This window comes from Papio anubis, chromosome 11, assembly GCF_008728515.1.
Source record: "Papio anubis isolate 15944 chromosome 11, Panubis1.0, whole genome shotgun sequence".
Classification (NCBI taxonomy): Eukaryota; Metazoa; Chordata; class Mammalia; order Primates; family Cercopithecidae; genus Papio; species Papio anubis.
In genome coordinates this window covers 1,697,397-1,720,872 of record NC_044986.1, presented here as the reverse complement: position 1 = coordinate 1,720,872, position 23,476 = coordinate 1,697,397, and the positions used below count along the sequence as shown (strand labels likewise).

Below are 23,476 nucleotides of genomic sequence, written 5' to 3'. Positions count from 1 at the left end.
AAAAGTGTACATAAATTACATGTTTATAAGAAAGCATAAAAGAGCAAATAAAAATATTACATAATTCTACCGCCACTTTAGAAATAGAAACACTCTTTTTCTATTGTTTGTCATTCTATAACTATATGCAGGCACAAATATGAAGAGACTCATTTCAATCCACACATAGCAGCTCTTTTTACAAATACAGGATCACACATGTAAACTGTTTTGTAATTTCCTGGATTGGCCAGCCACTGCTACAATCATGCTGCACAGTGAACAGTCTCAAAATATCACTGGCTTCCAACGATGGTTTCATTCTAGTGCGTGTGGCTCCGCAGGCCCATGTGCTTCAGCCTGACCCTGGTTGGGCCCTGCTGGGCAGCTCTATTTACAGCAGGGTTTGCGTTTGTTCCGCGTGTTTCTGGGGCCCAGATTAGCTGGGTATTCTCATCTCCTGACAGGCCACCAGCACCAGAACCAGGCCATGCCACACCAGCACATTGAAGGCCTCTTCTTGAGTCACACTTGCTTACACTCCATCCGCCAAAGCAAGAAGTGTGACCAAGCCCAGCACCCATGGGTGGGGACGTGAGCTCATTCACTCCAGCACCATGCAAGGCCACATGGCAGAAGAAGGGAGTGAAATGATCATCTACTCTATACACCTATGACATGAAAGAGGGAGTGAAATGACCATCCACTCTACATGCCATGGGTGGGGACGTGAGCTCACTCATTCCAACATATTTCAAGGCCACATGGCAGAAGGAGGGAGTGAAATGACCACCCACTCTTGATATGGGTTGGCTGTGTTCCCACACAAATCTCATCTTGAATTCCCACATGCTGTGGGCAGGACCCTGTGGGAAGTAATTAAATCATGGGGGCCGGTCTTTCCCAGGCTGTTCTTGTGATAATGAATAAGTCTCACGAGATCCAGTGGTTTTAAAAAGAGCAGTTTCCCTGCACAAGCTCTCTCTTTGCCTGCTGCCATCCACGTAAGATGTGACTTGCTCCTCCCTGCCTTCCACCGTGATTGTGAGGCCTCCCCAGCCATGTGGAACTGTAAGTCCAATAAACCTCTTCCTTTTGTAACTTGCCCAGTCTCAGGTATGTCTTTATCAGCAGCATGAAAACTGACTAATACAACCCTATACGCCCGTGGGTGGGGACGTGAGCTCCCTCACTCCAGCACACTGCGAGGCTGCATGGCAGAAGGAGGGAATGATCATCCACTCTATACGTGTTGGTGGGGACAGGAGCCCACTCACTCCAGCACACTGTGAGGCCTCATGGCAGAAGGAATGAAATGATCATCCACTCTATACGCCTGTGGGAGGGGACGTGAGCTCCTCGCTCCAGCACACTGCGAGGCTGCATGGCAGAAGGAGGGAATGAAATGATCATCCACTCTATACGTGTTGGTGGGGACAGGAGCCCACTCACTCCAGCACACTGCAAGGCCACATGGCAGAAGGAGGGAATGGAATGACGGTCCATTCTATACACCCGTGGGTGGGGATATGAGCCCACTCACTCCAGCACACTGCGAGGCCACGGCAGAAGGAGGGAATGGAATGACGGTCCACTCTATACACCCATGGGTGGGGATATGAGCTCACTCACTCCAGCACACTGCGAGGCCACATGCCTCCTCTTCAGATTTGACAACGTGGACACTATCTTTTATTGCCAATGAAAATGTAGCTGGTTGTCTTTCGTAGTGGCTGCAAAGTATCCCGTGTTACTGACACACAACAATGTATTTAATTAGTTCTTTATTACAGGAGATTTAAGGTTTTGAAAACATGGTAAACTCTACTGGGTTGAACGTCCCCATACAAGGTTGCATCCATGTGACATGGGAGAAGGTCCTGCAGCAGCCTCCTCTGGCAGGGCATGCTGTGAACACTCACTGCCCAGTCCCCTGAGCCATCTGAGATCTGCCCAGTCGGACAGTACTGATCTTCACACTGGTTGGTAATTCTCTGCCACTCCCCAGATGAGCAACTCTGCTTCCTTAATAGAAGAAAACCACCTGCACTCCCCCTCACTCAGAGGATTTCTATAAAGATCAAAGGGAGCAGAGGCTGTGAAATTCTTTGAAGACAGGAACTGCCACAAGGAGAACCTGGGTTAGACGATTATCCAGCCTGCCCCAGTCACCTCTAGTCCCGAGCGTTGTTCATTACCATCCATGTGAGTTCAGCTCCAGGACGTGAAGAGCGAGGGTGAGGAGAAGAATCTAAAAGTGACCTGAACTGAGCCTGAATGCTTTGCTCCAACCCCACAGTCAGTATTGACTTTCTCTTTCCTAACCTCGAACTAAATACCTCTCAGTGTCCAAGTCTGCTTATTAAAAACTCGGAGGGGCTGGTGACACCTGTGCCCCGTCTCCACTCAGGCATTTTTAGGATGAATGAAGTTTGTTTAGGAACTGTATCTTGTTCTTAAGTGAAAGTACATGAAATGTAGAAGATGCATTAATTTTTACAAAATAGGAAGAAATGCAAAATATAAAAATGTTTTTATGCATTTTAAGCTGAGCATAGCCATACAGCCCAACGTCCCCTGTGAGTGGAGTTTCGTGTGTATGCTGAAGGTCTGCACATCACCCCTGGTGTTTAGATGCAGGCTTCAGACTGGAGATCAGCAGGACTCATTTTCAGGACCCTGCTGATCAAAACGGGATGTAGCAAAGAAACCAGCCAACACCAGCTGGGACCAGGAATTATAGTACATTTGCCTAAGACACTCCCCCCAGTGCCATGACAGTTTGCAAATGCCATGCTAATGCCCTGGAACCTACCTCACATGGTTCTGGGAACGCCCCATCCCTTTTCTAGAAAGTTCATGAATAACCCACCCCTTATTTAGCATGTAATTAGGAGCAGGTATAACCATAGCCAGCCGGGAATCCACGCCTGCCACCCTGCCTGTGGGTAGCCCTGACAGGTCTGTGCAGCAGCCGTTTTCTTGTTCTCTTTTGCTCTAATAAACTTGCTTCGCTTTCACTTTACTCTGTTAGCTTCCTCTTGAATTCTTCCCTGCAGGAAGCCAAGGACCCTCCCGGGCAGAGCCCCAGTTCGGGGTGTGCCTGCATCAGGCTTCCTCGCCTGGACAAAGCTGCCAGTGGAGAGGCAGCGCCGAGAGGGGGCCCTGGGCCCATTGGAGGAGGTCCGACACGTGCTGTGGTCTCCAGCCAGCCAAAGGCTTTCCCCTGGGCTGTGGTGGGAAGCTCCTCCAGTTCATAACAGGGCAAGAATCTCACTCCCTCCTAACATCAACCATTGTCTCTGTTCTATTTCAAGGCGTGCATTTCATACTATATTTAGCTATCATCACAACAACTCCACTTGTAAGTTTGTTTGAAAAAAAATCAAAGGACATTCATTATGCATGAGCTTAGAAAGATTCAGCACACTCCTAAAATCAATAAAATGCACCTCTTCTTTCCAGCTTATAAATTATGGCAGCACTTCAATCTTTGCAGGGAACATCGGGCGCCCACATTTGAGTGGAAGAAGGATTGAATTCCTTGCTTTTCCAGGAGTCTAAAGCTGGCTGGTGCCTCTGCGGCCCGGCAGCAGCCAGGATGCTAAAAATGGTGGCTTCGCAAAGTGACCCTGGGCTGCCTTGGCAGGATTTTGCTGAGGCAAACACAGCAAGGATGGTCAGGAAGCTCTTCTCCCATATCTCCCTACCCCGTGAGAAGGGAACTGTTCACTGCAGCTCAGCTCATTTTACATTCGGCCGCTTCCTACCTGCCAGCACAGCCCTGCCTTCAGGACACTGTTTCCGCTTTGAGCCATTTGGTATTTCCTTGTTGCTAATGAGATAAAATAGTGAACTGTGCTCCCAGCATCTGTCATTCGGTTGTCCAGGGCTCAAAACCATTTAGCCACAACACTGATGTGATTGAGACCGCAGAGGTGAGTGCATGAGGACCTCTGTAACACGCCCAGCTCTCAGAGGAGCACTTGCCTCAACTGGCCTGGCAGGTGCGCTGGGGTCCCTGGAGGGCTTCCAGGGGTCGGCCAGAGAGGACGTCACTGTGCCTCCCACCTCTGTCCTCTTCCAGCGGGAGCCCCCAAATTTTGTGGACTGTTACTGGCGAAAAGTCCCAGGGTGGTCTTAGGTCCCAGACTGGCTGTGCTAACACCGGCTCCTTGTCTTCCTTCTTCTCTTCTTCCTTTTTCCTTAAACTGGAGAACAAGCCCGCCCTCTTCTTTTTAACCACCTATTGTGGTGTCATCCCTGGGCTGCTGGCTCTGCAGAGGCCAGAGGCCAGAATCCATCCCCCCAGCCCGAGCGGGAGGCACCCCCTGCTAAGAAGCCCCTTGTCCCCCTAATACAAGAGGTTAACAGCAGCACTGGGGTTAGCGGAGGCTTTGGCCACAGACAGGACCAGCTGGAGTTTCCTTCTCCTTCCACAGGGAGCCTCTGGGATATCCTGCCAGGGCGTGTGCCTTGAGGGAGAGGGGAGGGACTGAGCCAGCCCACCTGAGCTGTCGGCAGGGCCAACTTGGCAGGAGCACAGGCCGCCCTTCCCACCTACTCCTTTTCCTCACGTGGCTGGCCGAGGCCTATGGCAAAAAGAAACAGCAGTGATGTTAACACCTTCCTCGGGAACCACTGTTGTGCTCTGTTGGGAACGTGGCGGGGATGCCGCTTGGCCTGGCTCTGCACCCAGGTCTCCATGGCCCGACCCCAGGGAGGACCTCCACTTCCAGGCACAGTCAGGCTTCCTGCCCCCAGGCTGGGACTCGGTGAACACACTCCCATGGTGCCCCCAGTACTCACCAGGCACCAACACACTAGGAACTCACTGCCCTTCATTTCCGAGGCTCTGCCTTCAACCCCTTCCACCTTAGAAATTGAAGCTATTGTCATATACTATTATAACTTAACTAACTTATCTTCTCCTATGGTGTGAAGTTAAGTGACTGTACAAATTGGCTGCATGGTAGGTGTTATAAAAAGCTCTCAGAAAATGACCTTCTCTCCTGAGAACTTGAGGGGTTCTTGGCCAACCCATCTGCACCCACATTGGTCCCATTCAACTTTGGGGTCTCACAGAGCCTCTGCTGGCAGCGCCATCCCGGTGAGAGGCACTTGCCCACCTCTTCCCACAAACCATCTGTTCATCAAGGTGGTGTTTACCTTTCAGGGATCCTGGAATCACCTGGCGTGGAGGAGGCCCTGGGCAGGGCGGAATTCCATATCTGGATCCAATGCTTCCTTGAGGGGAGCCTTGGAAATTTGCTTGTCCCCTCTAAGATGCACCCGTAAAAAACAGACCCCAGTACCTTCCTCGTGGTGTGGGGCTCAGGGTTGAGACACCCTGCTTAGGGTAGCATTGGTCACACTGATGGCATCCAATCCGCGCTGGCCTCGCAGCCTCTTCGTCCCTCTCCTCTGCAGGGCTTCCCTGTCCTTCTCCCTCCCCGGGTACCAGACTTACAGGGGCGAGGAGCTTGCTTTTTTGACCTGGACTCATCAGCCACCCTTTCCTTGCCACCTGGAGGAAGCCCACTCTTCTGACCTCTGAACCCTGTGCTGCTCAGGTTCCCAAGATCCCCGACTGCACCACTGTTTGCGGGCATTCCCACTCCAGCAGCGAGCCAGCCGCTGGCTTCTTCCGGGTTACTTCATGTCATGCCTGCCTCCTGGCATTTGCCTCTGAGTGCCCAGAGAAAGAGGTGGGCACATCACCCCTCCCAGTCAGAGAGGTTAACAAGTTAACTTGCGGGGTTGCTGTGTCCACAGAATTTCTGGAGCTACATCCAGGCCACTAGGAGTTGGGGCCTCTGGACTCGTCTTAGTCCCAGGCCAGGGCAAAGTGGTATGAGCAGGTCCTTTCCACCCACGGAGAAGCACCCCAGACTGGGAGGGGACAGAGTACCTCACAGAATGCCCGAGGGTGCCTCCCACCTCTGTGCTGCTTCCGGCAGGAGCCCCCAGGTTTGGTGGCGACGTAATGACCCTTTATCAGAAAGAGCTTTTTTTCTTCTTTTTGGCTGAGTTCGGGAAACAATTACTGACCTGCCATCTGCTGACGGTCATTGTGAGTCTGGCAAACCTCCCCTAGCAGATCCTTGGGCTGACTGGTATTTCCTCCGTTCTGAAATTTTAAAAACTCTAAAGCGTCTAGGTTCGAGACTTTCTTCTCCTTCTCAGTCCAAATCTCCTCCTCCTCTTCTGATACGCGCTGACTCTCGTGGCTGGTCTTCCCCATCTGCCCTTTGCTGCAGGCCTTTGCGGACCCCCAGCAGGCTCCCTCCTCTCCTCCCTCTCCCTTCCTCTGCCTCAATGCTGTCGAGTCCTGGCAGGTCTCATCCTAGGTGCCACTTCTTCCAGGAAGCCCTTCCCTCCCGGACCAGCTGCCCTGTGTGTTCCAGAGCCTCCATGATCACCTGCTGCTCTCCACCCCCTTGCTCCTCAGAAGGCCCTGAAGAGCAGGTGCCATCCCTGTCCCCGGCTGGCGCCTCCCATTTCCCTCCAGGCCCATCTTATGACGCCAGCGTTCCAGGGCCCACATCGCCATCCTGGCAGGATGGAGGGCAGAGAGAATAATGAGCAGACACCGGGGCTCACGGGCCCACCTGCAGGGGAATCCTCAGGCCACACAGGGCAGGCCAGATGTGCCATGGGTATCTAGGTGTTCTCAGCACCGAATCCTGGCACTCCAGCCTGACCTGCCCTTGATGTCAACAGCTCATCAACCTTGACACACTTTATGATTCACCTCCATGAACCACAGACTGCATTCTTGGTTCGTTTTGTTTTTAAGATGGTTTGAAAGTGAGAGCCCCCATTAGGGTTTAGTGAGAGCGTCTGTTTGAACCAGCAGTGGCTGTGAATTTTGCTTCTTTACCTTGTGTTTTGCTTTTGTAATAAGTTTTTACCCGTAACTAGAAGTTAGGCGGATCTATATAAATATATCTATTAATACATAAATGAACATATCAGTGTGCATATGCATATATATATGCTTGTGTGTGCACCTGTGTGTACGTACACGTGCACACATATTTTCAGATGATTATATATGTTTGTGTCTGCACACGTGTATGTACACATGCACACACATGTTCAGATATATATATATGTTTGCATGTGCCCACGTATGTATGTACACATGCACACACGTTCAGATGAGATATGTTTGCATGTGCACGTGTGTGCATACACGTGCACACACATGTTCAGATGATATATATGTTTGTGCACACGTGTGTACGTACACGTGCACACACGTTCAGATAATATATGTTTGTGCACGCATGTATGCGTGCATGTGCACACACAAACATGTTCAGATATATGTTTGTGTGTGCACACATGTGTACATACACGTGCACACACGTTCAGATACATGTGTTTGTGTGTACACACATGTGTACGTACATGTGCATATACATGTTCAAGTGATATAGGTGTGTGCACATGTGTAACTACACGTGTACATGCATGTTTGGATGGTATGTATAGGTTTGTGTGTGCACACATGTGTACATACACGTGCACACACATGTTCAGATGGCCCACTAGGGGTTCTGAGTCCCCTGCTGCTGGCTGAACAGAGGCCCTGCCCCAGCTTCCTCCAGGGCTGCCGACTCTCAGGACAGCCCAGAGCTTGGTTTTCTCATACCGCTGCCAGCCATACACTGGACAGTAAGATGCTGTTTGAGTTGGAACAATTTCCTCTCTTCGGCTCATGCCTTCCTGCCTCTAACACACTTGAGAAAACAGATAAGAAGAGAAATTGTAGAGGAGCTGAGCAGAGCGGGTGCATCCAGGCAACTGTAGCAAAAATTCCAGACAGGCCAAAAATCCAGGATTCTATTATTACAACAGCCTGACTTTCACAAAAGGAGAAATGTGTTTTGGAAATACCCCGATGACCGCCACTTGGCTGGGTGTTGTCTCACGAGCTAAATCAAACAGGATGCTGTAGCCCCTCTGAAATCTCCTCGTTTGCCCTCCTTCCTGGGTGGTGAGGTGCGATGTCTGAGCCCTCTGAGACAGGTTGCTCCCGTTACCTGTTACCTGCTGGTAGTTTCAGTCCGAGGTTTCCAAGCCCGGCCCCTCCTGTCATAGGTCACAGGCCTGACTTAGCTCTGTGGAGCGTGGCACGGTGTGCATGAACCTTTCTACTCACGGTTTGTCACTAAGCTTTGGGCACGACACTTGGTTCATTACTGAATACTTTGGGTCATCCTTTTCTTCTCTATCTTACAAAATAGGATTTGCAAATAATTGTTGGCATTTGGAATATTAACATAATGTTCAGAAATGGTAAACCATAAATCAACAGAATAACATACTACTATATGTCATTAGCCCAGATCTGATAATTGCCACTTCATGTTATGTTGCAAAGAACACTAAAATATATTTGAAATTCCTAAGTGAACAGTAATTATCAGTCATTTATATTAGAAGTCAGAGGGGATTTTAATTTCCCAGGTGCCATTTGTTAAGACCTGTGATACTGACTAAGATGGATGGGCCCTGAGTTTACCAACCTGTTTTGCAATAATTACTCTATTATGGCCACTTACTCTGGGGCAGCCAGGTGGGTCCCCAGTCCAGCAAACATTTGCCACCTCACCGGGATAGCATTTCCTCAAGGTCTCTGTTCTCACATATCCTGCGGGGACATTTGGCTACTTTCCACATTGTAATTGTTTTTCCTTATTGACACTTAGATTAATTCACCTTACGAGTGTGAAATATTCTACTTTCAAGTGAGTCCCTGTTGATTTACAGAGTCACATTGAGTCCTGTCCCCTCGTCATATTGATCTTTCAATTATTTTCCTATCTTAGAATTTTCCCGCGATGTCTTTGTGGTTAATAAAGGCTTCCTGATTACCCTTAATTAGCTTTATTACTTGTCATTGCACATTTAAGATTATTATTTAAATGTTTTATGTACGGATTAATTCAAGGAAAGGATTGCTAAATCCTAATGCCCAAGTGGCCCTGCAAAGAATGAGAGTCAGAAGGACTCAAGGCACATATGGTTCTATCCTTCCAGCTGGGCCCTGATTGCTCCGGGAACCCCAGCTGTCCCCTGAGGCAGAGGCCGGGCCAGGCCGGGAACTGACTGGGCTCCCAGGGACGTGCAGCCAGGAGTTTGCTCCGGGCCCCTCCTTCTCTTGGCCTCACCTAAGTGTGCCCTGGGCTCAGAAGGAGGTAGGAAGCAAAACTCAGCTTCCTCCATGGACCCCGTGACCCCAGAGCCTCATCCATCCCGGCAGCGGTGGAGCTGCGCCAGCGCCCAGATTCCGGGCTCCCGCTTCCGGTAGCAACAGCAAAGCCTGGGACTGTGTGTGGTGCAGCAGCTCGGGGCTGGACGCTGTATCTGAGCACTGTAATCCTCACCTTGTGACCGAGGCAGTAAAAACGTCCCTGTTTACAGGTGAGGAAACAGAGGCTAACGGGAAACAGGGGTAGGGATCCGGGCCCTGAGACCCGAGAGCCTGGCAGTCCCCCAGCAAGTCACATGGTCAGCCCTTGTCCTTGGGTCCATCTAGGTTGGCTGCCTCAGCACCTTCCCCAGGGGCCAAGTGGCTCCTTACCTGCCCTCGACCACCCCTACCCAACACCCTCCCAAAACCCTCGGCGACCACCACGCTCAGGCTGACAAAGCCCTAAGCAGCTTCTGCCCCCGCCAGCACCACTGCACACCCCTGACGTGGGAACTCCTGACTGCCAAGCGCAGGGCAGGAGCGGGGCCCGTGGGCAGCTTCCGGCACCCCCACAAAGCACAGGTTCCTTCTGAGCCAGGGGGGTCAAGGTGGCTGCAGGAGAGCTGTGCAAGGCATCGCCTGACTGATAAGCTGAGGGACACCGTAAACCTCAATCCGACGCTGCCAGAAATCCCAAATGCTCCCTCTCTGTGCTCAGCCAGGGCCCTGGCTCCTCCCTCAAACCGCACGTGACTTGGTCTTTTGTTTCCTGATGTGACCACTCCCAGGGGACACTGTGAGACCCCTCCAGGCGGGGAACGGTGCACATCATCTTTATAGTCTCTGCCCTCAGCAGAGTGACTGTTTCCTGAGAAAAGCTCACCCAGTGCTCGAATGAATGAATGAATGAATGAATGAAGAATGAATGAATGAAGAGCTACACAAGTGAGAGTGGCTTTCGGGTCCTGTGACAATGGGCTTGTTGTCACTCAGCCTTGGTCCCTTCCAGCCCAAGGTAAAGGAAGCTTCTGTGGCTCTCCCCAGGCCCACGCGGTCTGATGCCGCCGCGGTGACAGAAGCAGCATCGTGCTTAGCTCCTGTCTAAAGCAAAGCTCAGATACTTGTTTTTGCCTCCTTATTTATAGGTTTTTGCATTTTGATCACTTAAGACCTCAAGGAGACTCGAAAGGAGAGCACTCCGAGGCCCCTTCATCTCTCCCTCCTTCACCTGCATTAGCAAATCTGCATATAAATGGCAAAGCCACCCCGGCAAGGGCTTTCTCCAACAACATGCTCAGAATCTCCTTCCCGATCACTGCAGCTGCGCTGACAGCAATTTGCACTTGTCTGTTACCAAATTAGACGCAGTAATTGAGCTGAGAGCGGGCAGCAGGGTGGGTCTCACTCAGGGAGACTCCCTGTCTATTCCCGGGGCCAGGATCCCTGCTGGTGAGGGGAGGGCAATGAAAGGACCCTGGGAGATGTACCCCAGTGGGCCGGGGCAGACATGCCCCTTGGGCCCTCACCAGGATGCCCCGCCTGCGGCTGGCTGGAGCCATCTCCCAGGCAAGGCGTCCCAGCGCATGGGGGCTCTTTCCAGATGAGGCTCTGGATCTGCAACTTAGCAGAAGATGCATTCTCTGCTGGTTTTATGGGTGGTACTTATCACGTTTTCACAGACAACATAAACATAATTTTAAGTATCAAACATCTTTAATGTCTTTATTCCTCAGGAAGTGACAGTAAACGCTCCTCTATTAATGGGCTGTTTCCTGTAAGGGGGAGATAAAACATCTATTCTTCTCGGGCCGTCCAATAAGCGCGGTTTACTTCTTAGGCGCGAGCATCAATCTCAGCCGCCCGTCCTTCCTTTAGAGCTAATTTAGAGTTACTGCATCTCGAGCGAGGCCGTCCAAATTGAGCTTAATTCACATTCCGGCTTCAAAAACCAGGTCCGTGTCTCGCTGTTTCCCTATTGTTATATGGGCTCTCATTTCTGTGCTGTTGATCCCACATTCTAAGAACTCCCTTTAGAAAGCCTTGCTGGGAAGATGGTTTGGTGGTGACCAGGTTCCAGAAGGACAGGTCGGCAGGGTGGCCTGGAGTGGAAACACCCAGCAATCAGCCCACACGCGGAGCAGAGTGGAGGGCGGGTCAACTCACTTTCGCGGTTGAGACTGACTCTGTCTGGAAGGCAAGGGGTTAGCACCAGCTCCGTGTTGCCTGCCCAGGTGTCCTCCCCCACCGCGAGGCGGTACCTCTTTCCTCCTCTTAAATGCCTGCTCGCGGGGCACATAAACTGCCTATTATTTATTGGTAATCTGTCTATTAGGCATAGACGAAACATGCTTTAATTCGGTGTTGCTTCTCTTCTACTCTAAAACATGAACGCACGCAGAGCACAAACCTCATTCCAGGGGACGTGCTGCAAGGACAGACTCAGAAACTCAGACTCCCTTCAAACTGCACGAATTTCCACAGCTCTTAAGAGAGAGATCATTTCCAGAGCCATCATTTATCCCGGATAACTTGAGGAATTCATCGCTAGCTATTTGCATTTACTGGCTCCAAGAAAGGCTGAGTGAGTTAAAAGTTCCTTGGGGTCCTAAACGATATTTCTTGGGAATGAGACTCTAGGACTGAAATTATGATCTGTGTAGGAGGAACCCTGGTCCCTCAGAGTGGGCTGGCCTGAAAGACGGTTACAGACCTAAAGAAACCACGGAGGGCCCCCACACCCCAGAGGCTGGACGGGAGCCACAGACGGTGGGCCATGGACACACCCCCTCCAGCAGGCAGGGGGACGTTAGGTGCTGACCTTGAGTGCTACCTGCTCACCTTGCACAGGTCCCCTGGGCTCATCCTTGTATCCACTTGTGACCCGGAGCCTGGGGAGGCAACGGTGCTGCCCACACACAGGCGGCAGTGTCATAGAACGAAAAGTCACACATGGCGAACTCAACCTGACGAAGGTTCAGATCCCAGCCCCACCATCCACTAGCTCTGTGTTTTCCAGCAAATCATTCATTTCCACATCTGCCACTGAGGCTGAGGACGCTTTCCTCCTTGCTGGCCCGGAGTCTCGGAGGACACTGAATGAAAGCCTGGAACACAGAGGGGGCACAGTCTGTGCCTCGGTTTGCTCAAATTTTCTGGGATTTCCAGGAGCCCTGGGATTTGTGGAAGGGAAACCACAAGATTCCCAGCAAGGCCTCCTTTCTGGACTTCAGGGAAGGTTGAGGGGGGTCCGTGTGCACGCACTGGTGCAAGCAGGGCTGGGAACGGGCTCCCTCATCCCTTCCGGAGGCAGCACCCATCCAGCGTCCTCCAACAGGAGGCAGGAGAGGCCCCGCTGAGGGCACCAGGAGTTTAGACGCTCCAGCACTCACTCCCACTCTCACAGAGACAGCAGACACACAGCAGCACTCACATGTGTGCACGCACACACACACAAACACATACACATGCACACCCCCACTCACAAAGAGGCAGCAGACACACAGCAGCACTCACACACGCACACTCCCACTCACATGGAGGCCACACAGTACCACTCTCACACTCACACACACATGCGCACACAAGGAGACAGCAGACACACATGGTAATCCACATACACACACTCACACAAAAGCAGCAGACACACATGGCACCACTCACACACACACAAACACGCACACGCACACAGAGGCAGCTCTCACAGGCACACGCACACTCACATGGAGGCAGCAGACACACATGGCACCACTCACACTCACACATGCACACACGAGGAGGCAGCAGACACGCACTGCCCTCCTGCACACACACACTCACACACCCTCACACACACTCACTCACACACACAGCCCACGTCAGAGTCCACGGGGCACCAGCAGCCTGAGGTCAGTTGCTATCCTTGGGTTGAGCCATCCTTGGCACCCTGGGGAGGGGTAGACGCTGTGGACATTTGGGGTCTGGGGGTTGGCCCCACAAAGGTCAGGACTCCAGGGGCAGAGCTGAACACCCTCAGCCCCGGCCTGGCACAGGCTGGCCCCCACTCTCAGGGCCACTTCTCCAGGAGTCCCTGGCTAGTGCCTGCCTCGTCCTGGCCCTGCTTCCCTCCGAGAGGCTGGGTCTGGTGCCCCCAGAGCATCCAGGTGCAGTGGCTGGTGAGGGTCAGCCAGCCAGGCCAGGAATGGGGCCGGGAGCAGGATGCGTACACCCTGGACCCCATGTATCCGGCCTCCCCGTGCTGCATCCAGGAGCGTCGCCAGCCTCCCGGGTGCACAGCCGTCTCTGCTCCTCACACAGGGAGCTGGGGCGTGGAGGGCAGGGCTCTTCCTCTGCAGGTTTGCTGAAAACGATGGCAGGGTCCGGACAGCACCTCACCTCCTGGGCATGCTCCTAGGGGTCACTGGCCTTGCAGCGTCCAACGCCTCCTTCTGTACCCGGAGTCCCCAGCAAGGGTTCCTTAGGGAGCTCCACCCATGTCTGTGGGCCTCGCAGGGCTGCCCCTGACCACCGGCTGTCACGAAACAGGAGCCTGCCCCAGGTGGTTCCCGCAGGCACAGGGCAGGCCTGGGCGCTCTCGCTCTGCTAGTCGGGCTGCGCTTCCTTGTGCCGCGTCAGGGCCAGCCTGGGAGGTCCACAGCTCTCCTGTCCGGCTTCCCGGTCTGTCCCGGTTTGCTTCTGTTTCCTTTGCTGCATTTGCACGTTCCTTAGGTCATGGAAGGTTCCAGAATCTTCCTGCAATAAAAGCTGGAGCAGCCCTGGTTTCTGAGCTGGTTGAGATGAGACTCATTCCTCCCTAAATTCAGAAGCCACACACACACACCCAGGCAAAGTCTCTGGCTGGCAGCCAAGCTGTGCCCTGCACTTGGTCAGCTGGTCAAGACCATGACCTCCCTGGCCAGTGCCTGTCCTGGGGTCCCAGGGCTGTTCCTGGGGAGCAGAGTCGCACTCAGGGTGCAGGTGTCCTAGAGGAAGCCAGCGGAACCATCAAGGCCTCCCTGGAACAGAGCCTGGGTGTCGGGTTGTTCAGCTCAGGGTCCCACTGCGGTGCTGAGTCTAGAAATTCTGGAACAAGGGGAAGAGCAGAGGAGGGGCGGCCAAGTGCCCTCCAGAGAGGGAGGCAGGGGATTCACCTCTGCTGACCAGTGCGGGGCCGCCCAGGAAGACAGTTTAATTCCTATCTTTTCCCGTGAACGTGTTCCCACTCACCCGCCAGCACAGAGCTCTGCTGATGAGAACCCTGCACAGGGAGCCCCTCTGGCCAGGGCCCAGGTTTAATTAAAACACAGCCAACACGGTCAGGTTGCCTTTACCTGGGAAAAGCAGGATCCTTGGTCCCTACGGAATCTTTTTTGCAAGTTGACATTTTATTTAACATTAAAAAACAAGTTATGCTTGCGTTAAAGGTAGTATGAAGTATTATTTTGGCTTTAAAACATTTCCAGAGAATTTCTCTGAGAATAGGTCCCGGAGAATATCACTCCACTCTTTTTTTTCTGTTTATTTGTAGTTTTCCAGGAGAGACTTTTAGCTTTAGACCATTTTCTAGAAGCCCATTTTTATGCTCCAGGTTCTATCATTTTTAGCCTTTCCTCATATACCCCTAGAATACAACTCCCTCCACCCCTCCTCAACAGACACAGACTCCCGATTGTAGAAATGTGGCTTGTGGGGACTGTCGAGTCCAGGAAATCCTGGAAGTGGATCCCTGAAACCTGCAGGCCGGGTGACTCATCAGAGGACGCGACGCTGAAGTCCTGCTGGAACCCGCACTTTCCCTGCTCCAGACAGAGGCATTCTCTGGAATCTATTCTTGTCCTTGTAGATGGTTCTCAGTAACACACAAAGCAGTGACCAAAAAGAGAAGATGATGGAAATGAGGCAGACCCCAGAGGCCACCCACACACCCCCAGGACCCCTGATCCCAGTCCCACCCTCACCTGCCTCAGCCTGAGCCAGCCCTGAGCTTGGAGAACAGGAAAAAAGGTCAGAACTGCCAAACCCAGCCAGACTGCCACACAAGAGCCACGTGCCCCAAGGGAGCCACAGCTGCATGGTCGCCACATGCCACGCAGGAGACACACCACACAGGAGCCACATGTCACACGGGAGCCACACACCACATAGGACCACATGGTATCCACATGCCACACAGGAGCCACATGTCACATGGGACCCACACACCACGTGGGACTACATGGGATCCACACGCCATGCAGAAGCCACATGCCACATGGGAGCCATGTGCCACATGGAGTCACACACTACACATTGGCCTTGAGAGCCTTACCTTGGAAGGCAGAGGGCCCGGCTGGACCAGTTGGAGGTCAAGGGCCAGGGCTACACATGGATCCCTGCAGTCTCAGGGCCATTCTACTTGAAGGCTGATTTCCCTTTTAGATAACAAAGAACAACAAAGCTTAAACTTTTTTGAAAGTTTTAAAGCTATAAGCAAAAGCAAAGCACGTGTCTATTTCTTTTATTTTCCTTTTTTTTAATTTTTTTTTTTTTTTTTTGAGATGGAGTTTCACTCTTATTGCCCAGGCTGGAGTGCGATGGCACGATCTCAGCTCACTGCAACCTCTGCCTCCCAGATTCAAGCAATTCTACCTCAGCCTCCTGAGTAGCTGGGACTACAGACATGCACCACCATGCCCGGCTAATTTTGTATTTTTAGTAGAGATGGGATTTCTCCATGTTGATCAGGCTGGTCTCGAACTCCTGACCTCAGGTGATCCGCCCACCTCGGCCTCCCCAAGTGCTGGGATTATAGGCGTGAGCCACTGCGCCCGGCCGGACACATCCATTTCTTCAGTAGCAGGGGTGGAGCTAGCCAGAGCCTGACATCACACGCACAGTAGAAAGGAGAGCACAATTTGCAGACAAGTCTAAAGGAATGACGGGACGGGCACACGAGGCACCTGCTGGACACCGTGCAGCCAACACCACAGCAGCTGCCTCCACAGCCTGCGAATATTCCAGAAGGTCGTCTGCAGGTGCGCCCGGCACGGGCTGGACGTGCAACACCCAGCTGCCTCCATGGCCTGGGAACATTCTGGGAGGTCATCTGCGGGTGCACCTGGCATGAGCTGGACATGCAATACTGACCAATCAGTGTCCACTGCCTTCTCCCCAGGAAACCCCTTTGCTTCCGGAGGCTGCGGTGTGTTCCCTGGTTCACTGGGCCCTTGTGGTTTGAGGTTTATTCCTTCCCACCCTGGGATCCACTTGTTATTTGATCAGAACCAAGTTTTCTCTCTCCTCTCACCTGATTCCAATCAGGCATCCAATGTGTCAACTCAAGTGTGGGGACAAAACAACCATGGTAGCCCCCCCAGTCCGGCCTCTCTGCACCCTAGGGCCAGGTGGGACCTGCCTGCTTCTCCTTCCCAAGCTTTAAGTAACTCGGCAGCTAAACTGAATTACCACTGCAATGGACCGAATGTCTGTGTCCCCCCAAAATCCACAGATTGAAATCCCAACCCCCAAGGTGATGGTGTTGGGAGGTGAGGATGTGGGGAGGGGATTAGGCCACGGGGATGGGGCCGCATGTATGGGATCAGCACTCTTCTAAAAGGCACCCAGCGAGCAGCTCTCTTGCCTTCCTCCCCAGCCCCGCCCACCGCCCCCCATGAGGACACAGGGAGAAGGTGGCCGTCTGCAACCCAGAAGAGGCCCTCACCAGAATCCAACCCTGCTGGCACCCTGACCTCAGACCTCCACCCTCCAGAACTGTGAGAAAGGGATGTCTGTGGTTTAGAAGTCACCCAGCCTGTGGGACTTTGTGAGAGCGCCCCCAATAGACTGCAACATCGTTAAAATGGCCAGTGGCAAGATAATAAATAATTGAGCATGACATCAACTTTGAACATAGCAAAACCTTAAAAAATGTGTAAAACAAGACCCAGAGTGTCATTTTTTCTATCAATATTTGTTGGGAAAGTGCTATGTGCCAGGCTCTGCTGAGACCCCAGTAAATAAAACCAGACGTGAGGGTGGGGTCTGCACCCTCGTAGGGGGCACAGGTGGGGGCAATGAGTCTAGGGAGAATCTCGAGCAGGGTGAGGAGGAAGGAAGGGGTGCTGTGGAGACAGGACCAACGTGGTGCATGGACCAGCTGCTGCCCAGGCTCCCCGGAAGCCGAGTCTGCCATGGAAGTTAACGGAGAAGCCACCTTTGCTCCACAGCAATGTGGAAATAGAGGGAGGACCTGGGGGCAGAGAAGGAAGAGGCAGCCTCAGCAAAGGTCCCAGCCGATCCCCTGGGGAAGTCCGGAGTTGGGCAGCCCTTCAGAGTCTTCCGGAATCAGGGCAAGTGGATGCGACCTGGGACCCCCAGTCTGACCAATCACTGGCTGCAGTCACATCTGTAATGACCAGGCAGTGACCCCACTAGACAGGAGGGGCAGCGGCACATCCACCCGGGGGGAGCCAGGGCTCAGGCGGCATCCACCCCCCAGACCCTCATGAGGGAGCGGGCAGGTGCAGGTGCAGCTCTCCGGCAGGGCAGCAACAAGGCCCAGGCCTCCAGGCAGGGACTTTCTTGCCCCCTGCCCATTTTTGCTGCATGTAAGGTGGAGGACCAGGGTGGGTGGTGGAGGCTGGAGTGGGGAGTGGAGGTCGGGTGGGAATGGGTGTGTCCGGGGATTCTCGGTTTCTGAGCACACATTCTTTTAAGGGCTCCTTTTCTTTCTGCTCGTGGCTCTTCCTGGCAGGTGCTGGTGTGGGTGCTCATGATTCCTATTTCACAGATGAGGAAACTGAGGAGGTTCAAAGTGGTCCTTCCCAGAGGGATGGAGGATGGGGGCATGTTCAGGTCTGTCTCTTGAGCCAGAACGTGCCCCTACCCTCCATCCCTCTGGGAAGGGCCACTTTCTGGGGCATTCCCAGCTGATTTATTCTGTGTCTGGAGAAGGGACCAGGCTGGAGAAACAGAGACCGTAGGCTGCACAGAGACTCCACTTCTAGCAACAAGCAGAATGATGTTTCTCTGGAATTAGCTTATAGGACACCCCCCTCTCGAAAAAAGGCACAATTTAAAAACAGACAGATTTGTCCACGAATATTCAGCTCTTGTGCAAACAGCAAACCCAGCCTGCAGACGGGATGTTTTGTATCGTCGTCTCGAACATTTCTCAGAACAGGAAGCCTGCGTGTTTCCGCGGTCACTCCTGCCCATAATCACAGTGATAATTGTGTTTGTAGCTTTTGTCGTTTTCTCCTGCAAACACCTCCCTTTTCTGGGGCTGTTTCCAGTATTCTGAATTCACCAAGTAAGAATGCCATATGGAAGGTGTAATTTTCTGCTCAATTACTTTTCAGTCTCTTAAGAATACTGCTTTATCCCCAATGGTTATTTTTTTTTTCTTGAGAGAAGTTCCTTCCCTTTTTTTAAATACATAATTTTCTTTAAAGTGTTCCTGAAACTCATATTATGTTTTGCCCTTGATTATTTTTTCAAAATGACACTGTAATTTTTGTTACCAGAAGGAGGAAAAATGAAGTAAACCTGAAATAGGGGATGATGTGTGTGTCGGTATCACAAATGCACATGTGGGCTTGTAAGTGTCCTGTCCTGTCAATTAACCACACCCATCCACCCGCCCCACGCTGGGTCTGTCCTGGGAACCCAGGGATGCAGGGCAGGTGAGCCCCAAAACTGAGGCTTAGCCCAGGAGGGTTCTTGGCTTCGACCAGGAAAGAGTTTGGGGGGAGGTGGTGGTGTTAGACAGTGACTTCTATCAACACAGCAGGGCACAGCAGCAGCCAAGGTGCTGCTCCTTGAAGAGCGGGGCTGCCCAACAGGCAGGGTGTGCAGAGCAGCAGCTCAGGGCAGGTCTGCAGTCCTGTTTATACCCACTTTTAATTATATATAAATTGAGGGGTGGTTTAGGCAGAAATTTCTTGAAAAAGGGTGGTGACTTCCAGGCCATCAGGTTGGTGCCATGGAAAGGGTCAGAAACCCCAGGTGTTGCCATGGCGATGGTGAACTGACATGGCACCCTGGTGGGCATATCTTACAGAAAGCTGCTTCCGCCCATCCCTGTTTTAGCTAGTCCTCAATTTGGTCTCGCGTCTGAGCCCGCCTCTAGGGTGGAGTCCTGCCCCCTACCTCACAGGGGGCCTCCGACAGCTCACAGGGAATGGGTCAAGCCATTAAGGGTGGCAAGGACACCCCACCCCATGCAGAACTAGAGTGTGCAGCCCACATCAGAGGGAGCAGCCTTGGACGGGGGTTGGGTGGCTGCAGCCTTCCAGGAAAAGGTGCAGGTGAAGACCCTGAAACCAGAGGAAGAAGCCACGCCCAGCAGCAGCCTCAGGACCGGGGTGGAGGGAGGCCCTGGGGAAAATAAGGCAGAAGAAAGTCAGGAAAAGCATTTATGTGGAAGAGACTGAGACTAAGAAGAAGCTAAGGGGTGCTGGTGGACCAGGAAGAAGGAAAGCGTCGTCCAATCACACAGAATCAAGAAGCTGGGGAGAACTTTCAGAAGGAGAGTGGACGTCAGGTCCTTCCCACACACCATTTAAATGCAGCTCCCTAACTCGGAGCTCTTCAGAGCCGCACTCACAACGGGCTGGGGGCTGGAACACTCGCTCTCTGGGGTTGAGCGGCTGCGGTCTGAGCCAGCACCTCCTCGTGTTTGCTGAATTTGAAGGTTCCAGAGTTAACATTTTAAGGATTACTTAAGAAATGGTAAGGTACGTTTAAGTTTCTGTTTAACTTACTTTTTGCATTGTAAGATGCAATGACGTGGTCTCATGCCGGGCAGCAGGGAGCTTGGTCATTAAGGAGCTGAAGAGCCAGGCTCCAGCTCCCTAACGAGGGAAGACATCCCTTGCTGCTGTGGTGTTGGGAGTCCTCAGGGTTTTTTTACCCTGCTGAAGATGAAAAGGCCTCCACAATCCCTTTTGATTCAAAGAAACACAAAAAGGAATATTCTTCAGAAAGGAGCAGCGCCGCTATTCACTGTGCATAGTGCACAAAATGGGACTGAGGAGGAATGAGCTTCGAATGGTGTGTGGGTGCAGCCGGTGGAGCGGCAGAAGGTGCCCCGCATGGGGCCTGGACACCCAGCAGGATGCAGGTGACCCCCTCAGACCCACAGAGCAGAGCCCAGGGCTGCACTCTCCCAGCACGCCCTGGGGCACCAGCCCATTATGTTCCAGGCACATACTCAGCATTCACCCTTCCTCTTTCTGTCTTCTAATTACCTCTGCCTTTGTCTTCCCTCCCTAGCAAACACCCACTCCTGGAAGCTGGGGCCACGTTTGACGCTTCTCTCTCTGTCTTTCCTCTGTCTCTCCCTTCCCTGACACCCTGCCCACTCAGCCCGCAGCCCACTGCTCACCCCACAGCCTGTGTTCAGAACAAATGCACCAACAAGTAAAGGTGTGAACGCATGGAGATGGGCACCCCTGCCCTCCACTGTCTCCTTGGAGATCAACCAGGAGGGAACAGGTGGGGCCGGGAGAGTGCTGTACTAGGCGCATGCACTAGTTTCCTGCACCACTGTAATGAATTACCAGGAACCGGGTGGCGGGAAGCAGTGCCCATTTACTCCTGCATGTCCCTAGAGGCCAGGAGCTCTAAGCCAAGTTGGCAACAGGGCCAGGCCCTGGAAGCTCCAGGAAAAGAGCCTTCCTTCCTACCCCTTTCCATTTCCAGAGGCTCCTGCTGTTCGCTGGCTTGTGTCCGCATCACTCCAGGTTCTGCCACTGTGGTCTCAGGGCCCGCCTCTGCATCCATGTATTCTAGTTCCCTGAGCCCTTTCTAAACCCTCTCTCTCCCTCTGGCTGCTCCAGACAGTTGCTTACAGGCCACTGCCCCATCCTGATGGCGAACTCTTAGAGCAGGGGTGTCCAGGCTTTTGCCTTCCCTGGGCCATGTTGGAAAAAGAAGAATCGTCTTGGGCCACACATAAAATATACTAACACTAACAATAGCTGATGAGAAAGAAAGAAAGAAAGAAAGAAAGAAAGAAAGAAAGAAAGAAAGAGAGAGAGAGAGAGAGAGAGAGAGAGAAAGGAAGGAAGGAAGGAAGGAAGGAAGGAAGGAAGGAAGGAAGGGAGAAAGAAAGAAAGAAAAGAAAGAAAGAAAGAAAGAAAGAAAGAAAGAAAGAAAGAAAGAAAAAAAAAAAAGAGAAAATAAATCACAAAAAAAACTCATAATATTTTAAGAAATTTATGAATTTGTGTTGGGCCACCTTCAAAGCCACCCTGGGCCACATGCAGCCCAAGGGCAATGAGTTTGACAAGGCTTGTCTTTGAGGATGAGACCCCCCATGCCCTCTCCCATGCCCACTCCAAGTTTGAAGCCTGGCCTGAGCAAGCACGTTGAGATCAACAATCCAGAAATGCTAAGAGCTCAGCCTTTAAAAATCCAAAATTTTTAAAACTTCAGACAAACAAACAAAACCCTCCAGACCCAGATGGTTTTTGCTGGATGTGTCTACCAATTGTTTAAAGAAGAATTAACACCAATTCCACACCATCTTTCCCAGAAAATATTGGAGGGTGGAACACTTCCCAAATGTTCTGTAATACTACTACCCTGATTTGTAAAAAGATGAAACAATACCCCAAAAATTACAGATAATATCTTTATCAACTTAAACACAAAAATTGTTATCAAAATAATAGTGAAACAAATTCAACAATGTGTGAAAAGGATTACGCATCATGACCAAGTGGGATTCATTTCAGGCATGCAAGGCTGGTTCAATGTTTGAAATGTAATCCACCCTGCAACAAGCCAAAGAAGAAAAATCATATGATCATATCAATTGATGCACAAAAAACATTTGGCAAATTTAACACTTATTCATGATTTTATAAAGCTCACCAAGTTAGGGATAAGGCAGAATTAACTCAAAGAACATAAGTAAAAATAGACCTACATCTAATGTCATACTCAGTGGTGAAAGACTGAAAGCCATCCTCCTAAGAGCAGTAACAAAGCAAAGAGTCCCCTCACTGCTTTCATACTGCCTCCTATTGGAGGTTTGAGCCACAGCGATAAGGCAAGAATGGGAGGGGCAGACAGAGAGGGAGGAAGAAAATGAATGTTTTAAATACAGAGGAGAAAGGAAGAAATGCAGCTATTTCTCTTTGCAAATGACGTGGCTTTCCATGTCGAAAATCTCAAGGAATCTACCAAAAACAAACAAACAAAAAACTATTAGAACTATTTAGTGAGTTCAGCAAGGCCACAGGATGGATACAAGATAAACATACAAAAATCAATTATATTTCTATACATAAGCAATGAATACATAAACACTGAAATTAGCAACAGTACCATTGACCAGTGCTCTAAACCTGAAATCTTTAGGTGTAAATCTGTGAACTCATGTACACACTTGTCTGCTGTGATAAAAGAAAAACCTCAGCCAAATTAAATTTAAAGGAGTTTAATTGAGCTATGAATGATTCGCAGCAGATTCACAGAGACTCCAATGCAGCCACATGGTAGAAGATTTACAGACAAAAACAAAAAAAGGAACTGATGTACAAAAATCGGAAGTGTGAAGTACAGAACAGCTGGATTGGTTACTCAGCAGTGTATGAGTGGTTGAAGTACACCTGCTGGGACTGGCCAAGACTCAGCTCATGCTGAGACTCACTATGCATTACAGATGCATACTCCTAAGTTAGGTTTTCAGTCTTGTCTACCTATTAATCTAGGTTGCAGTTCATCCACAAGGACTCAAATATACAAGTACAGAGTCCTTCTCAGACCATATTTAGTTCACTTTAACAGCTGAAAACCACGAAACATGTAGGGAAGAATTCAGAGTAGATCTAAACAAGTGGAGAGACATGCTATGTTTAGAGGTTGAAAGACTGTGCATAGTAAATACGTCAACTCTGCCCAAACTGATAAATCAGTTTAACACAATTCTCATAAAAATCACAGCAAGAATTTTTTGTAGATATAAACATGTTAATTTCAGTAGATATATATTTTAAAAAGGAATGAAAATAGCAAAAAAAAAATTTTGAATACAGGATAAATTGGGAGGAACAAGTCTATCCAATTTCAAGACTTACTATACAGCTACAGCAATCAAGATTTGGCAATGTTGTCAGAGGAACAGACTAATGGAACAGAACGGAAAATTCAGAAATGGACCCACTAGTATATGTCCAACTGATTTTTGCCAAAGCAACACAGCAGAGGAAAGACAGGGTCTCAACTGATGATGCTGAGCAACTGAACACCCACAGGCCAACACCAGAAGAGCCTTGACTGAAGTCCCTCTCCTAACGCAAAATTTAACTGAAAACACCTCATGGACTT

At 51.1% G+C, this 23,476-nt stretch overlaps 1 long non-coding RNA gene across 7 annotated transcripts in view; it reads right to left on the bottom strand.

Annotated features, from left to right (window-relative positions):
* Positions 1-1,449: 1,449 nt before the first annotated feature.
* LOC103887840 overlaps positions 1,450-23,476 on the bottom strand; it is a 176,773-nt gene continuing 154,746 nt past the window's right edge. For 5 of the 7 annotated variants that reach the window (XR_002524520.2, XR_652086.4, XR_002524519.2 and 2 more), the window contains 3 exons: positions 13,556-15,570; positions 12,023-12,288; positions 1,450-11,283 (listed from right to left, as the gene is read on the bottom strand). This is a non-coding gene — a long non-coding RNA (uncharacterized LOC103887840). Of the gene's footprint in view, positions 11,284-12,022; positions 12,289-13,555; positions 15,571-16,098; positions 20,083-23,476 lie in introns of all 7 variants that reach the window. The other 2 variants (XR_004176852.1, XR_001891630.3) reach the window with 2 other exon arrangements.